Consider the following 17248-nt stretch of genomic DNA (forward strand, 5'->3'; position numbering starts at 1 on the left):
GATTATCAAAGCTTACACAATATGTCTCCGCCAAAGGACCGTTACCACCTAACAACCCGCTGTCACCAGATGTGCTCAAAAGGCAAACTGAGCTGTGGTGTAGGGATGCCTCTCAACTTCAGTACAATCCACATGAGCTACAGCAAGGAACATTGGAACCAGCTGATCATCAGCAGCAGTTGACAACCGTGCAACAACATGAACAGCAAAGGCTTTTCATAGACCAGCCAGCCAATGGAACTCATTCCCCAGATCTACTGGCCATTATGCAAACGCAAAATGACATCACCGCTGCCCTGGTTCGCCAACATCATACATCATCTCTGCCATCAAGAGAGATTCCTGTGTTAGATGGGGACCATCTTCCATCATCCATCTTCTTACTCTTGCTGTCCTTTAGCTGCGTTACAAGCTGAACAAACTTTGTCTGGGGTTTCTGGCGTGTGTTGCCGATTAGTCTCATTGCGCTCACCTGCTGAGGCACGCCATGGCGCAGCGCGCCCGCTGTTACTTGCATGTAGCAGAAAGGCCGCCGTCACATACAAGCACGCACCTCCAGGCAGATTGCCGCAACAAGAAAAAGGACATTTCTACGTCCAATAATGTGGCTGTGGTGAAGCAAAGGACGCAGGGCTTACGAAGAAGGTTCTTGAGTAATGACAGCCCTGCCACCAGGATTGTTCGAGCCTCATGACCTCTATGTGAGAAGGAGGTGGAGACAGGTGCAATACTATACCTCTCAGACTTGTTTTGGAAGAGATGGGTGAGGGAGTACCTGCCTTTACTTCAAGAGAGGCAAAAGTGGAATGACAAGAAGAGGAGTTTGAAGGCTGGAGATATCGTTGTCATCATGGACACTTCGGCTCCTTGTGGTTCTTGGCCACTCGCCAGAGTACAGGAAGCTTTTCCTGATAAGCAGGGCCTGGTACGTTGTGTGAAGTTGCAGACAAAGTCTAATGTCATTGAAAGACCTGTGACCAAACTTTGTTTAGTGTATGGGGTATAACTGACGGTATCATCTTGATTATTCCATGGTATTTGCCAACATTTTTGGTTCTTTTTGTTTTCATTTGTTTGAATTGTTGTGTCTGCTGGCCATCATCAATTAGGGGCCGGTGTGTAAGAGCCAAATGCTGCTTTGTATTTATGTTGTAATTTCTTTTGTGTAACACTGGGTGGCGCATGTCTGTAAATTGGCCTCAGGTATATAGATAGGAAATACAATGTTGTTGGCAGGTGTTTGAGCCGGAAGGGCAAAGGCTTTTTGACCACTTGCGCGCGGCGCCTTGTTATGCTATGCTGGTGGGAACTGCTATGGGCAATGTGCTGTATTGGAATAAATGGACCACTTTGGATTTCAACATCAAGATTGTCTACATGCGTTTCTTTAGCACAGAGCAATCAAGTGAGCGTAGCAACATCTAGCGTGGTAGCCAGGCCTTCCCCGGTCTCAGGCACCTCAGTAGTTCTGTGTTAGACCGAACTCCTTTAACAAGGAGAGAGGTAACATTCCTTGGACACAAGGTGGGGGGAGAAGGCATTAGCACCATGGGGGACAAAGTGCAAGCTGTCCAGGACTGGCCCACCCCCACTGACACCAGACAGCTGAAAAGCTTCCTCGGACTGGTGTCTTACTACAGACACTTTGAGGGGCTTCTCCTGTGTGGCCGCTCCCCTGTTCCACCTGCTACAGAAGGACAGGGAGTTTGTGTGGGCAGAGGATTGCCAATCTGCCTTCGAGAACCTCAAGGGCGCTCTCACCAAAGCCCCAGTGCTCTCCCCTCCTGACCCTGCCCTGCCTTTCATCCTGGACATGGACGCTAGTAATGTCGGCAATGGCGCCATGCTGGCACAGGAGGGGCCGGAAGGGGAGCGGGTGGTGGCGTATTACAGCAGGACATTTAACAAAGCTGAACGCCGCTACTGCGTCACTCGTCGCGAGCTGCTGGCCATTGTTAGAGCCGCTCGCCACTTCAAATATTACCTCTGCGGCCTGCGCTTCACGGTAAGGACTGACCACTCCGCACTCCAGTGGATCATGTCTTTCAAGGAGCCAGAAGGGCAGGTCGCACGGTGGATCGAGGAGCTGCAGTCCTACAGCTTCAGTGTGGTGCACAGGGCAGGGGCTCGCCATGCTAATGCAAACGCTCTCTCCCGACTCCCCTGCAGTCAGGATGGCTGCCACTACTGTGAAAGGAGGGAGAGCCGTGAGAAGGAGCTGCACAGCCAGGAGGAGGGATGTTCTGCAGTGGAGGTGGCGTCCCCAGTCTGCTGTGAGCTCCGGGAGGTCGACACTACAGGATGGAGACGGCAGCAGGAGGAGGACCCAGACCTTCGACCAGTGCTCCAGTGGGTGGACCTACAGCAGCGGCCCCCATGGGAAGACATGGCCGTTCTCTCCCTGGTCACCAAGGGACTTTGGGCTAAGTTTGAGGCCCTTCGGCTGTGGGATGCCGTGCTTCAGCGGGCCTGGAAGGAACCCGCCACCGGAGAGGTGAGGTGACAGGTGGTGATGCCTCACTCTCTGCGTGGCGAAGTGCTCCAAGCGGTCCATGGTGCTGTGGGCTCGGGGCACTTTGGGGTGACAAAGACCCCGCGTCGCCTCCGCCTTGGCTTCTACTGGGGGCAGCACAAGAGGGACGTTGAGGACTTCTGTTGCCGCTGCGATGGCTGCACAGCCCGCAAAGGCCCCGCTGAGAGGTCCCATGCCCAGCTACAGCAGTGCCCTGTGGGATTCCCAATGGAGAGGGTTGGGGTGGATGTGGTGGGCCCGCTACCCTGTACAGAGAGGGGGAACAAGTACATCCTCATGGCCATGGACTATTTTACTAAGTGGCCAGAGGCGTACGCTCTGCCTGACCAGGAGGCAGAGACCATAGCGGACGCTTTAGTCGGGGGGATGATTAGCCGTTTTGTGGCAGCAGAGTCCATCCACAGCGACCAGGGCAGAAATTTAGAATCCTGTGTCTTTGCGGCTTTATGTGGCAGGCTGGACATGCAGAAGACTTATACTATACTACCATAGACCATAGACCATACTACCCCCCCTGCACCCCCAGAGTGACGGCTTGGTGGAGCGGTTTCATCGCTGTATGGAGCAGCAGCTGGCCATTGCATCAGTGAGACTGGGACACTCATCTGCCTCTGGTGCTCATGGCCTACAGGTCAGCTGTCCAGGAGTCGATGTCCTGCACGCCTGCTCTGCTGATGTTGGGCAGAAAGCGCCACACCCCGGCTGACCTGGCATTCGGCCGCCCGATTCTCCCCCTGTTCCTCCCGGCCCAGAGTACGCCAGGACCACCTGGAGACGGCTCACTCCTTTGCCAGGGGCCAGCTGCTGAGCGCAGGGGTGAGGCAGAAAAGGAACTATGATGTGCGCTCTCATGGCAGGCACTTTGAGACTGGGGAGCTGGTCTGGACCTACAGCCCGCAAAGAAAGAAGGGAAGATGCCCGAAGCTGGATTGGGCCATGGATTGGGCCATGCAGGGTCCTAGAGAGGATGGGGGAGGTGGTGTACCAGGTCCAGCTACCACCTCTGGGAAGGAGGGTGGCCCTCCACAGAGACAGGTTGGCCCCTTATCAAGGCACTGCCACCCCTCAACCTGCTCCAGCGAGCCCTGCGGCTCCCCGCACCGGTGCGAATGGGCCCCAGACACACCCACCTCAGTGTTCTGGTCCTAGGCTCCTGCCTGACCCTATCCCTGTCCCCCCTCCCTGTCAATCGCCACAGTCAGCAACTTGGCCCCCTGCCCCCCCCGGGCCTGACGCTTGTGGGCCCCTCTCGGCCCCAGGCACTTCTCCCCGGCCCCCCGTAGCCCCAACCCGGCCTCGGAGGGAGGGGAGAGCTCCGGGTCACTTCCGGGACTTTGTTTGTTCTCTCAAGGACGAGTAACTTTGAAGGGGGGAGGCAATGTAGCGACCCTGAGACTCTTTAAGAGTTTGTGTGTTATGTGTTATGTGTTATGCGTTTGCATTGTATTTCTATGCCAGTTCTATGTGCATGTATTGTAATGTTCCACTTGCCAATCAGTGTGGGGAGCGAATCAGCCAAGTCAGCTGGGGGCGGGGCTTAGGAGAACAGGAGGGTGGGGTCTTGCACGTTGAAGCGTTGCACGTGCGGTGTGTGTGTTCCGGTGAACCGGTGGTTGGTGTGTACGTTGGTTACGGGATACAGTGACCAGGTTGGAATAATAAATGTTGAACAAGTACTTGTGACTGGACATTCATAAGTTACCGCTAAGTTCGTTACAGTATTATGTGTTACGTGTTAGTTTGCGTGTGTTTAAACAGATGGGTGCGCACAGACACGCGCGCCAAGCATCACCCGCATTCATTCATTCTTTTAAACACTCACTTGCGGTAAAACTATGTTTTCTCACGATCAAATCTTCATCAATCCCGAAAGATATGGGCTTGTACACGATGTCTGTGTCAAGAAAATATGTGTTTGCTGTACGGTGTTTGCAGATGCATTGATTTAAAAGTATAACTTACCACTGTATCAGCTGTTACACAAGATTTTAAAACAAGATTTTGTTTTGGGAGGCTGGAATTAGGGCTGTACGGTATGGACTAAAATTTATATCACGGTATGATTTGAGGCATACCGTGTATGGTATTATATCACGGTATGGTATTATATCACAGTATGTTAATTTTATATTCTAATTTCGATATAAATGCTTCTGAAGGGGTAAAATACTGGTTAGGCAGCTATTTTTGTATAGAATAAGTATTTTAAGAACATTTATTGAGCAAAAAAATGCTAAATCTTTTCTTTTTTTTTAAAGTTACTTCCAGTATGGATAGTATGGATTTCTTTCTCCACTTGGTCGCGGACCTTGCCATATAGTTTTGGCACAACAATGGCTCAATTTGGCTGACGTGTGTGCGGGCAGGTAACGCATACCTGGGATCGAGTGTTTTGATCATCTCTTTAAAACCCTTTCTATCGACATTTTGAAAGGGAACCATGTCCTTATCATGGCCCATGTCCTTATCTCGTTCCACCGCTGGCTTTTTTGTCGTAAAGACTGGCTTTGGAAAATGCCTGCGGAAGCGATGTTTGCGATGCAGAGACAGCTTCACGCTACCAGCGTCTGTCTCGTACTGAGAATGAGAGCGTGTGAAGGGACTATAGCGCAGGCTGCGTGCCTGCGTGCCTGCGTGCTTGCGCAATAGCATACTGCCTGAGAAGGCAGTATCGCTGTCAAATCGGTCCCTGGGAAAAGTAACGTTGTGCTGAATTGAAAAAGGAACTACGTTTTGTTACCATATTTTCAGTAGTTTACTGAAACAGTAACTTACAGTAACTTTACTTTTCACATGAAAAATAAGTTACGTTACTGTATTTACGTTACTTACGGTCACACCGGTCTCACGGTATGGTCAAAATCCATACCGTAGCGCAAATTCACACGGTGTACTTTCTATACCGTTTATACCGTACACATTATTATTATTTAAACGCATGGCATAGCCTATACTGTGTTCATTCATACAGCCCCTATGAAAAAAAAAAGTTTCCACAATCTATGCTATTTCTATGCAGTTTCACTCATATGAACAATCTTTGTGTAGCGAATGGGACCTATGTCCGCTTAGTAGGGGTAAATCACTCTTCCCTGAATGGCTGGAAATCAGAGGATCTAGGTCCCTAACCCCCAGGCCTATTAGTCTCCTGTCTACTCTGCCTGCTCAGGTGAAGTACAATAGCTTAGGCTTTAGGATTTGGACCTGTCACGGTGAAGACCTAAAGAACAGAATATCAGTAAGTATCGTGTGCGTGACTTACTCTGTAATCCCCCCAACTACTATACTTTAAAGACAAAGGATGAAACGCTTCTACTTCAGAGAAGATGGAAAAACTCCACAATAAAAGCAATAGTGTAAAAGTTGAAAAATGAGTTATTATGAGGTTATTTATTATACTAAATACTAGTCTTCTTATACTAAGTAAAATAGAAAAGTAAATGAAAAAAAAAAGTATATATATATATAAATCAAATAGAAAAAACATATAGGAATAGTTTCCCTATCAACCTGTAACCACCATATAATGTTCAAAACCTTATATCAACATCCACTTCCCCAGAGTGGCTCAATAACACTTTCACAGTTTGGCTTGGCAAATAGCAACAGCATATGCTCGTGAATGCAATTCACACAACATTAGTATATCAATTGTAACCTCGGAAACGGTTTTGCACAATACACATAATAACACTCAATGTCCATCTCAGTTCAATGTTCCTTTTGGTTCGGATTGTCCACGTTACGTATGTGCCGACCATTCACCAATTGAACATGTCCATCACAAGCGCATTGCTGTCCGTTGAGAATGGTAGAGTCATGTGTGGCAGGGTAGCCTATTTACTCACCCACCGCACCGTGCATCAATGGCGTGAGAGAGGGAGAGAGCAGGTGAGATGAGCCAGACACGTCCCGGGCTGTAGCAGTGAACTGGCTTCGTTCCCTGGCGTGACAAGCTTCCAACGTTGGCGACGGGCTAGTAATATAGCTGAATAATCAACACTTTCCACTACCTAGCGAGGACATTCGCCTCGCACTATGCAAACTATACTTGTTAATGATATGACCCCGGATGAATCTTCAGTGCTAATGGCGTGGAGTCTTCCGCTCTTCCACACGCCACTCAAACTGTAACTGTTCCGTAGCTCAGATTAAAAATGCAAAAGCACACGCAATAACTAAGAGCTAAACTGTTATTTAACTGATTTATCATGCCGAAATCTCCATCAGCATGGGACCTCTCCGAGCGCCGCCATCTTCTCCGGGTTTTTCTTTTTATCAGGCTAATTGTTTGCATGTTTGTGCTGTGTATAGCCTACGTGTGTGTGTAAGCGTATGTTGCAGTTCCGACCTGCCATGGCACGTCAAAATAGCAACACCAACTGCGCTATCCGCTAGTGCATTTAGACCAGGAATTTTTCGGTCAGTTGCGCAATTGGATTTGGGGCAATGTTTAGATCGGTAAAATAGCACCAAGTATCATTTGCGCCGGAACACACCTCTGCTTTTCGCCGACACGCCTCTCCAGGCGCAAGTGTAGTCACGCCTGGTTGCTGCGGGGAAAAATCAGCTTTGCGCCGGGTGCAAACTAGCAGCGATACATGCGTCGGTGTAGAAAGTCAATTGCGCTGGGTGCAAAATAGGGCCCTCAGTATCATACTCTCTGTCTCTCTCTCTCTCTCTCACTATAATACTCTCACTATCATACTCTCTCTCACTATCAAACTCTCTCTCACTATCATGATCTCTCTCCCACACAATCACTCTCTCTTTCTCACTATCATACTCTCTCTCTCTCTCTCACTATCATTACTCTCTCTCCCACACTATCATACTCTCTCTCTCTCACTATCATATGCTCTCTCTCACTAGCATTCTCTCTCTCTCAATATCAAATTCTCTCTCTCTCACTATCATACTCTCACTCCCACACTATCATACTCTCTCTCACACTATAATACTCTCTCCCACACTATAATACTCTCTCTCACACTATAATACTCTCTCTCACACTATCATACTCTCTCTCACTAGCATTCTCTCTCTCTCAATATCAAATTCTCTCTCTCTCACTATCATACTCTCACTCCCACACTATCATACTCTCTCTCACACTATAATACTCTCTCTCACACTATCATACTCTCTCTCACTATCATTCTCTCTCTCTCTCTCTCTCTCACTGTCATACTCCTTCTCTTTCACTATCATACTCTCTTTCTCTCACTATCACACTCTCTCTCTCCCACACTATCATAGTCTATCACACTTTCATACTCTTGTAGTTTTCTGCGATGGGGGTTCATTTACCTGTGCATTGTTCTGTCTGCCACCGTGTGGCACTGTGTGCATCACTTTGTGTTTCTATAGTGAAAGCGCTAGTTCGATAATGTGTTCGATAAAGTGTGTGTGTGTGTGTGTTTCTAGGTATTTGGAAGTATGCAATGTCAGCCAACGTGGAACCATTAGGTACACTAATTGGATTCCCACTGTGGCATATCTGTCTGAATTCTGGCTTGTATAAGACCGGCCTTCATCCCTCCCTCATTTTCCTCATTATTTCATCTGCCATCAACCCCTTCCCTCCCTCACTCGCTCTTTCTTTCATCTTTCTCTTTCAACCCATCTTTCCTTCCATCTCCGTCATCTCCTCCTGGTTATTACGCTAGTGATGGGTCGTTCGCGAACAAGTCGGCTGAAAGAACCGGCTCTTTTAAGTGAACAATGGGAGTCGGCTCCCGAACGCGAGCCGCTGTCTTTTTTGTTCTCCCGCGCTACGGGTGCTACATGGATTCATTCTACGCGTGCTATGCGTGTCACGGCACATGCATGGCAGCCAGCAACCAATCACGAGAACAAGCAGCGAGGGGCGGGGGATTTCGATACGAGATACACATTGCCTGTGACTGACAGGAGGAAAAGAGGAGAGAGGCGAGTGCGAACGTGTGAGTATAAGATGAATGAGACAAGGAAAAGAAGCAGCATTTTGATCAGTGTGAGAACAGAAAGGTCAACACACGCGCACGTGTCAAAATGAGCATTGGAATTACAGCATGGCACCATTACAAAAGGTATACAGTAAGCGGTAATATGAAGAGACGTTTGGGAGACGAAAGAGCCAGCTCTTGTTGGTGAGCTGTTCCAAGAGATCCGGCTCACTAAAAAGAGCCGAAATTCCCATCACTAGATTACGCCCTCTCCTCCCTCCCTCCTCTGACTGCCCTCATGTCGGATCTCCTCCTGCTCCGGCCCTGGTGCCTTGGTAAAGCACCAGGTGTTCCTCAGGAGCTACAGGTTCTGGACCTCCCAGGGTCAGATATGCAGAGTGGGGCCACTCTGGCTTTGAGAAAAGGATTGTTGCCGTATGCGGACTCCCGCTGGAGGAGTGTGTCCCCGTTCCGAACAATCTTGAGTGCTTGTGTTGTAGATAATATAATTTATTTTCTACAAACTGCTTCTCCACTGTGTTAAGCCATATAAAAAATAGCTTCTGTGGTCGTTACCATGCTTCTTGATCAATAAAAGAGTTAAATGTTGTATCAGCGATGTTGGGTGACGTCACTGAAGCGAGATCCCAAACAAACAGAGCCAGCTCGCCCCTCCCTTCCGTGTTTCGTGCATCCAGTAAAAACGATCCTGAACGCAGTGCAACACACGCAGTGTGATTGGTTGGAATACTATTTATTTTGGTTTGGAGTGGTCGGTAGTACAATTTGTTTTTGTGTACGATCTCGGAGCACAGGCTGCCTACAGAGACGCGTTTTTTTGACGGCCTTCTTATGGCGTGGGCAGCTAGCGGATCATTAGGAAAGATCAGATGAATGTGATCATTTATGTTTCAGCCTAGAATTGCTGATACAACCTGAAAAGTTACTTGATTCAAGAAATCGTGACGTTACCGCCAAGCTACTGAGAATTGTAGTTAGGTACTACTACTACTGCCCAACACTGCTTTGTATGTAGGTTTCTTGCTTTGGATTGTTGTTATTATGCAAAAAAAAAATTATATATATACGTATATTGATCTAATTGATATACACAGTACACACACGCAATCTTTGTGCGTGTGTGTGTGTGTGTGTGTGTGTGTCTGTGTCTGTTGGCATTACCTGGCTTGGTGCTTGCTGTCCAAGCCCGTAACATGACACGTACTTTGATTAGTTATGCAATCTGTCCATCAGGGCGTTGAGGACGGGACCTGTTGTTTGCTGAGCCTGTCAGAAGTCCTGGTGAGCCTGTCCAATCCCCCCCCCTCCAGCATCACTCAATACTGGCAGCCGCTCTCCTCCTCTCCTCTCCTCAGGGTCTCCATGCATCGGAAATCATTTAGAGTCCTTGGAAGGCTCCTCTGACATAACTCTGACAACAGTTCAGGGAAAACTGCTGTGCAACATAATAGTCTGCCAATGCCCGTTGTGGTTCTTTCTTTGGCTGTTTAGACCCATCCATTTGGTGTCTTTGTCAGGTCGCCCTCTCAAATGCCTACACTTCATCTCTCTCCCTCTCTCTTTTCCCCTTCGCCTTCCCTCTCACACTACTCCCAATCTTTCTTCTTCCCTTTGCCTTTCTTCATTAAAGTCCTTGATGAAAGAAAGTAAGAAATAGAAAGACTCTTCCTGTCCTCACATGCCCTGACAGACCCAGAAATATAAACACTCTTCCTGTCCTCTTATGTCCTGATAGACCCAGAAATAGAAAGGCTCTTCCTGTCCTCACATGCCCTGACAGACCCAGAAATATAAACACTCTTCCTGTCCTCTTATGTCCTGATAGACCCAGAAATAGAAAGACTCTTCCTGTCCTCATATGTCCTGATAAACCCATTAATAGAAAGGCTCTTCCTGCCCTCACATGTCCTGATAGACCATAAATAGAAAGGCCTTTGTCCTCATGTCCTGATAGAGGCAGAGCGAGCCCCTTTTGGTGGTTTGATCTCTGTATCTCTTGAAACTGCCTTTTTACCTTCTTATTTCTATCAAACATAGCACACCTACAAACTGATGACCATTCAAGGAATAAAAACACTGCAGAAAGAAATAAATACTTAACTGTGGGCATTGGTGGGCCCTTGTTCAGTCTTCCTTTCTTTTAGATTCAAAGCCATATTATTGAATTCTATACTTGAACAGGGTAAGTTACTACCCTGAACAATACCTCTATTAACAATTTACCCGTCCAATCCTTTTCTGGATATTGATCTTTCCTTCCTTTCCTTCACTCAGAACCACCATGAGAGGGCGTCACACAGCAGGTGTTTCCTCCCCCTCAGAGCCAGACAGCTCCTTTCACTGGGTTTAATGTTCACCCTGTCCTCTCTGCCCCTTCCACTTGGTACAGGGATAAGCCGCACAGTCCACATGAGTGGACGGTGTTACGCTGTCGGGGCCACGCCCCCTCACATTCTGCATGACATACCAACCACGATATATGCAGTAAAGTGGCAACCAACTCGATGGACTTGAACCTGTTTTCTTCCCCTGTGGCTGCAGATTTTCCTGGACGCCAACACCATCCGGCTGGGCAGAATTCCCCACGGTAGCGCGGTGGACCCCCTGGAGGGTGCGCCGGCCGGGACCACCTACACCAAACAGACTGTGTACGAGTTGTGCGCCTGCGCCAATGGCAAGCTGTACCTGTCCCCGGCGGAGAAGGGCTCCACCTGTCAGACCACCAGTAACTTCTGTCTGTGGAGCTGAGAACGGGGGGGTGGGGTGGGGGGGGGGGTGCGCCAGGAGACGTCTAGCGGAAAGCTAACGCAACTGGATCAACACAGACTGGCAGCCTGGCGGGAAGACGGCCAGCTAGCAGGCCAAATCAACATGGATTATCACTCTGTGGGTAGAGAAGGCCAATAAAGGGGGAAAGCATCAACACGGATTACGGTGTAATGGGAAGCAAAATATGCTAACGGACTGGAACAGCAAGCTCATTTTGCTACTACGACATTGAGACTAACGAGCAAACATGTGGATGGACATGAGAAGCGTTTTGGGACTGGCTGTGACCACATGGCTGGTGGGCAGAGCCAATCACACCATTTGGGTTCCGCGCTTACAGATTCTTTCATCCTTGATGAGTAAGTCCTCTCGGGTTGATCTGGGGTCCTGGATAGTGACTCCACACCCTAGACAGGGATATCAACTGTTGGATTTCCACACTGCAGCGCACTCTCTGTCGGGTTCCCATTAACAAGGAGCTTGCCAAACACCGTGGACAACAGGAAAGGGTTTGTCTGGATAGTGAAGAAGACACACAGACAATGACTGACTGTGGGGTTTGCCCAGCAATAAGCTACGGCTACCTAACAGACCAGATTTATACCAGAAAGGCCTTTACCCATTCCCCTCTCCCCCTTCAAACCCCAAACTTCCACCCTGCCAACTGCTCTCTTAAGGCCGGTTCAGACCCAAAAGACGAGATCACCCCGTTATATCATCCTTTATGGAATGATCACACCAAAAGCTTATACAACCGTTTCTAGGATTCCTTTTCCTGATTCTGTAGTGTGCGCGTTTACCAGTTTGACAGCTGTCAATCAGCACTGTACACTGATTGGCTGAGAGTGACAGGGTAGTTAAAAGTCTGCTCACATATGAATCTTGCAGACCTCCAACTACTGAGAACAACAAATAGACCGCTCACCATCATACGAAACGTTGTGGAACAGCAATATGATTCCTTTTCGTCTTTTTGGACCAAACCAAGCCTTTAGTCTTCTCTCCCCTGGTCATGACTATACACAACAACAGATGTTTCATAAGCAAATAGCGCAAGTTCTTTTTTTGTCTCCAAAATAAACAAATCTCTTTGTTACACAAATTAGATTGCGATTATCTGCCATCTTGGGGTTTATTTGAGCACTGCATGTCTTCTTCCCTTCACCATTATTGTGTTGCGTGGTCCTCATTCTCTGACCATCTCCCCACACTTCCCCCTTCGTCATCTTACTTTAATTTCCGGTTTCCTCAAATTTCTAATATTTTGATATCAATCTGTCTCTGTCTGGTTGTTCCTTCATGTTTCAGGGTCTTTGTCTTCCCTCTGCCTCCCCCTCCAGCCCATGTCACCATGCTCTGTATATCACATCTCTGCACTCCTCCTCCTGCCAGACTAGTGAAATTAAATCAATAATATATACAAAACTGCCATTCTCTCCCTCTTCATGGAACCACATTCTGCACTCTCAGGACACTCTCAGGACTGTCTGTCTGTTGCTCCATCTCTGTCAGCCTCTTCTACATCATTTGAACCCTTCTTATACTCTTTTCTCTCTCAGCTTTTTGGTTTAACCTGCAGCTCTCTCTCTCTCTCTCATTTGCTCTCTCTCACCCTTTCTATCTGTCTCGTTCACCCTTTGTGATCAACTCTCTGTTTGGCCTATTCTCCTTCTCTCTTTCTTGCACACTCCTGCTCTCTCTCTCTCCCCTGCTCTCCCTCCCACTCCCAGTAATTATTTTCTCTCTTCTTAACCCCTGCTCCCCTTTCTCTCCTCTTTGCACTCTTTTTCTCACCTCTGACCTTTATATCCCCCATACTCACACTCACACATTGGCTCCGCCTCTCACTAAAAAACAAAGGAACCCACAGGGAGTGATGTTCCTGAACAGTGACAAGCCAGTCAGTAAACACAGGAATGGTTAGTTTTACTCACACCCATGACAGCAGTAAACTAAATGTGGACAGTGGTGGTGGGTGGTGTTTCTATTTTTCTATTTGTCTCAGATGGGTGGAGGGAGAGCTCTTTCAATCACCTCAAGACCATCATACAAACACACACACAAACACACAGAGACACACACACACGCACACACAAGACCACCAAATAAGGGAGGAGATGTGGGCAGGGAAGAGAGATTAGCTTGTGGTACACATGGAAGGGGACCTCGTCCGGTTCTCCAGCAGGCCATTCCCGGTGCCTTGGCTGCAGTTTGAAAAAAGCACATCCCAGTTTGAACCATTAAGACACCCTCCACAAGACTCATCTGCAAATCTCTCTGGACAAATGTTCCTGCGCTCTGTCTCTTGCTCTTCCTTCTGCTCTCTGTCTATCTAGTTTCTCCGTTTCTCCTGGTTTTATAGAACTTTTCAGTATATCCACCTGAAATCCGAGTCCATCCTGGTTTTAAAAATGTACATTTCTGACGTGCCCTTATGGTTTTATTCTTGATACTGTAATAAAAAAGCACAAATAATGATGACGTGTATATATCAATATCAATACAATAAAAAATAAATAATATTGTTCTTAAAAGCAAGTGTGTTGATGTCAATGTAAAAATTATTAATTGATCACAAAAGGGTTATATTTTAAATTATTGGTATGTTTCAATTGACATATATTTCATATTCATATGAAATGAATGACAATAAATTTAAGAATTTTCAGCAGTCACATTTGTTGAAAAAAGAAAACGCTACCCATACCTTATACATATAACAGATACGTATTCCAAAAAAAGCAGAAAACTTTTATTTTTGAATATGTTATAGACCTGGGCTACGGTCCATTAGTAGTTCCACTTCCCCTCAGCCCTGTATTAAATAACAGCATCGCCGCAGAGTGACAGCTCGGACAGCAGAGGGAAGTGGGTAGGTGATTTAAACGCACCTGCATTTGTCCCCTCACAGCCAAACGATCAGGGATCGACCGCCAGTTGTATATCCTGCCTTTCACAAATCACACTTGTTTATAGACGACCCGTTGGCATCGTAAGTAAGTATTGATTAAAAATGTACTGTCATTAACTTGCTCAATGTGTTCATGTTCCCCTTTGGTGGTAAGCAACCAGAGTTTTACACACATTACTGCCACCTTACCATGGATGTATTTTATTGCACCAAATACATGACTACAATGCATTGTGGGTGATATACACCTCTGGAGTGACCATCATTGTTGAATCACTCCCTTCACCCAGTTCACCCAGCTGACCTTTGAGAGCTGAACCCAGTTCACTGAGGTGACCTTTGAGATGGACCCAGTTCACTGAGCTGACCTTTGAGAGCTGAACCCAGTTCACTGAGGTGACCTTTGAGATGGACCCAGTTCACTGAGCTGACCTTTGAGAGCTGAACCCAGTTCACTGAGGTGACCTTTGAGATGGACCCAGTTCACTGAGCTGACCTTTGAGAGCTGAACCCAGTTCACTGAAGTGACCTTTAAGAGATGGACCTAGTTCACCAAGGTGCCCCGAGAGCAAGTGCCAAGGGGAAGTCAATGAGGGCATGTTGAACACTATTGGAACGCCACCCCGAGTCCCTCCCAGACACTCTGGGTGTGTACAGCTTTCCGAGTCAGAATTCCGACTTCAGGGCATGTTCCAGTTGAATCTTCGTCTGGGAACTCGGAAATTCTGACGTTTGCAAACATTTCAAGTCAACATTACTTGGTTGTTACAGTAAAATAATTAAATGATCATCATGATGTAGCGGGAGCGTTAATCCGCTACTAAAATTGTGTGTTACTGGGATCCCACTTCCCTGTATGTTACCTGTGTAACCTAATCAATGAAGACACTCACAAAGGCCAGTATCTGTGGTAGCCAATGCAAAATACAGAGAACATTTATTATTCTGCCTAGTACGTATTTGATAAGATATTAAACATATATAGATATAATAAATAGATAAAAACAATTCAGTATAGGCCTACTTACTCCAAGTATCTACTTAAATAACTATCACAGTATCATTTTAAATAGAATAAATAGATTAAAAAAACAATTCAGTGTACTTACTCTAAATATTAACTAACAGCATACCCATTCGATATTGGTGTCCTAATGCCCGATCACACTCTCACTCACGCTTACCATAAATTCTACAAGAAATATACAATTACCAAACAACTCAACCATATAAATAGCAATGCAACCATATAATCCGATTCTATTTGTACAGTCCTTTGCTTCTTTGTAGGATAGTTCCGAGTGTATGATGACGTTAATGTCCCGCAACAATTCAATACCGTTCCGGCAAGCGGCTGTGCAGGCGATGCGGGCGAGCGATATGAATGGAAAGTACAGAAGGAGCTCTTCCTTTATGTGTGTGTGTAATGTAATGGCGATTTAATAAAACTGGAACCCAGTACGGGGATGGTCCGGAGAGATGGGTCACCGAGAAGTCTGTGGATGGTAGGGCAGTCCGCAGGTAGGGTAAACCCTGGGCTGGCTGTTACGCGTCCGTCCGTTGCCAGGGAAACCACAAGCTAGCGCTTCTCTACGCCGAGTAAAGGGTTAACGACGACTGACGACCGCGAATGCCACAAACGACTACGTCTACTGCCCTATATACCAACTTGTTGACATATATTCCTAGGCCTTCGTAACGTTAACTTTATTTTCGTCGTACACCTTTCCGTCTTTTCTTATACTCTTTCGTTGACTTTTTTTCCGTTCTCTCTTTCCCCGTTGACTCTTTCTACTATTCTCTGTTCCCTCGCGCACACCGTTGCCCCTAGTTACTATACATTCCGCCTAATTTACAGTAGGAAGCGTACCTCCGTTACAATGAGCCTACATGATATTGGCCATGTTTATTGCGGGAGGGATTTTCAGGGATTTTCAAACCACACTGCCTGGTCTATATTGTGGCACATTGTTGTTGTTTTACCTCAAAATTCCCCTCAGCTGTTGAAGCTTAGCATCTGTCACAATGAAAAGCCCCTGGGAACAAAATCAAATAATTTATTAAGACCTTCAAAGTTCAGCGTATTATTTAGCATCGGACAAAGTGTATATATCATTTACACAGGTAAGACATTTTCTGATAAAATACTCCTCAAAAACTGTTGGATAGAAGCAAATCTGACTAATTGAAATTCCTCTGAGCTTTAAAGTAGCAGTATACTTTATCCAGAAGCAGTCCACACACTGAGGATTTAGGAAGGCTTTGTTTACAAGAGAGAAATGTCTCTTATCTGCAGCAGTTTTTTAATCTATACACGAATGGCACAATGTGCTCACAACCATCTCAGCCCGTTTATACGTAGGGGCAGTTTACGAGAAATCACTGTTTGATGTGCATGTGCATATCATTGCATACTTCATGGATCCCGTCGGTAAGGCCTCCTTCACAGCTGGCGTTTCCCACTCGGTTCCCTTATGGTCCTGAGACGGGGTGCTGCACTGAGGAGACCCATGTTGGTACAGCCCGCTCTTATCAATCATGGTCCCCACTCGGAAGGCTTTAAAGAGTGTATATTACCCCTTCATCACTTGCATGGTTAATACCTTATTCAAGCAAGAACAAACGTGACCTCCATGTAGGGTTAATCAGTTTATATCGTTATTAATGAACACAGGATACAAATGATTGGGAGGCAAAACATCAAACTTCAAGCAGATAAGCCATTTAGCAGATTATAATGCAATTGATATATTTTAGATTTTCAGTCATCATTTTCTTGACAAAGAACTTTTTGTCTGTCTCACACCTAAAGAAGGAAGGAAGAATCACATCACTCAATGCACCAGGCCTTATAGAGGAGCCCATGAATCCCTGTGGAATGGGTGTGTTCATGTCATCTTAGGTTCACCACAGCCCATAACACCTAAAAGACCCAAGTCACAGTATAAAAGGTATCTTGCTCCATAAGCCAATGAGTGTTCTTATTACCTCAGGTGGAGAGGGCTTCATGATGGCTTCATGCCATGCCGTGTTCTAATAGTCTCTCAGAGACTATTAGGGGGACTATTAGACTATTAGAGGGTATTT

Source organism: Micromesistius poutassou (assembly GCF_964030765.1).
Source record: "Micromesistius poutassou genome assembly, chromosome: 3".
Classification (NCBI taxonomy): Eukaryota; Metazoa; Chordata; class Actinopteri; order Gadiformes; family Gadidae; genus Micromesistius; species Micromesistius poutassou.